General features: G+C 52.2%; 1 protein-coding gene across 1 annotated transcript in view; it reads right to left on the bottom strand.

Annotated features, from left to right (window-relative positions):
* The window catches only part of POLR3GL (RNA polymerase III subunit G like), a gene marked incomplete at both ends in the record, with an annotated part of 13,488 nt that overhangs the window by 9,343 nt on the left and 2,274 nt on the right, over positions 1-1,871 (bottom strand). The gene's annotated exons all lie outside the window — the stretch shown is intronic.

Genomic DNA, 1,871 nt, shown 5'->3' on the forward strand with positions numbered 1-1,871 from the left:
AGGAAGACTCTGCAGGGGGCGGAGCATCGCGGCTCCATAAACATCATAAATTCACATTTCTCCTTTCTGAAGATTTGTCTATTTATTTATTACGGTGGAAATGACCTTTCCGGGACACCGGACTGATTCTGATACCACTGGGTTATACTGCCACCTATAGGAGGATGCGGACACCAGTGATTGGCCAGCCAGATATAACCCCTCCCACTGCCAGCATGCTATAGATCAGAGAGCCAACCCGGAGCCGAATCTACGTCCACCCGATAGAACAGGAGGACCCAGAACGATGGAACCCGAATATTGACCACGGGACTGAACCATAGATCATCAGTGGGAGGAGCCATATTCTCTTATGGGGACCCGTCATGGCTGACCAACCAGAAGCCTCCCTTCCGCACACATTCCTATTGGCTCATAACAATGATGGACAACCTCACAGACCGGGAGGAACCTGCAGGGAGGGGCGCCGAGCTTCAGGACTACCAGAGGAGGGAACCAGTATAAGACTGAAGGGAACGTGGGAGTTCCCCTTGAAGCCGCCATGTTGTTGGGGGGGGCGGGTACCTTTCTTTGGCGCGGCTGGTTTGATGTAGTACGGAAGACCCCTCATGGCTCCTCTTAGCTCCTGTTTCAGTGCCAGCATGTACTCCACCTCCTCGCCCGTCTGTAGGGGGACCGCCTTAAAATCCAAGGCCTGCAATGGGAGGAGACAAAAGGTGACGGCCGACCCCGGAATACGAGGTGACCCCTGTGCTCTTCCTGTGCCTAGGCTCTCCTGATATCTGTGCACTTCCTGTGCCTAAGCTCTCCTGATATCAGTCCACTTCCTGTCCCTAAGCTCTCCTGATATCCGTGCACTTCCTGTCCCTAAGCTCTCCTGATATCTGTGCACTTCCTGTGCCTAGGCTCTCCTGATATCTGTGCACTTCCTGTGCCTAGGCTCTCCTGATATCTGTGCACTTCCTGTGCCTAAGCTCTCCTGATATCAGTCCACTTCCTGTCCCTAAGCTCTCCTGATATCCGTGCACTTCCTGTCCCTAAGCTCTCCTGATATCTGTGCACTTCCTGTGCCTAGGCTCTCCTGATATCTGTGCACTTCCTGTGCCTAGGCTCTCCTGATATCTGTGCACTTCCTGTGCCTAAGCTCTCCTGATATCAGTCCACTTCCTGTCCCTAAGCTCTCCTGATATCAGTCCACTTCCTGTCCCTAAGCTCTCCTGATATCAGTCCACTTCCTGTCCCTAAGCTCTCCTGATATCAGTCCACTTCCTGTCCCTAAGCTCTCCTGATATCAGTCCACTTCCTGTCCCTAAGCTCTCCTGATATCAGTCCACTTCCTGTCCCTAAGCTCTCCTGATATCAGTCCACTTCCTGTCCCTAAGCTCTCCTGATATCCGTGCATTTCCTGTGCCTAAGCTCTCCTGATATCAGTCCACTTCCTGTCCCTAAGCTCTCCTGATATCTGTGCAGTTCCTGTCCCTAAGCTCTCCTGATATCAGTCCACTTCCTGTCCCTAAGCTCTCCTGATATCCGAGCACTTCCTGTGCCTAGGCTCTCCTGATATCTGTGCACTTCCTGTGCCTAGGCTCTCCTGATATCTGTGCACTTCCTGTGCCTAAGCTCTCCTGATATCAGTCCACTTCCTGTCCCTAAGCTCTCCTGATATCAGTCCACTTCCTGTCCCTAAGCTCTCCTGATATCAGTCCACTTCCTGTCCCTAAGCTCTCCTGATATCAGTCCACTTCCTGTCCCTAAGCTCTCCTGATATCAGTCCACTTCCTGTCCCTAAGCTCTCCTGATATCAGTCCACTTCCTGTCCCTAAGCTCTCCTGATATCAGTCCACTTCCTGTCCCTAAGCTCTCCTGATATC

Source organism: Nanorana parkeri, unplaced genomic scaffold, assembly GCF_000935625.1.
Source record: "Nanorana parkeri isolate BGI_ZX_2015 unplaced genomic scaffold, ASM93562v1 scaffold3646, whole genome shotgun sequence".
NCBI classification, from domain to species: domain Eukaryota; kingdom Metazoa; phylum Chordata; class Amphibia; order Anura; family Dicroglossidae; genus Nanorana; species Nanorana parkeri.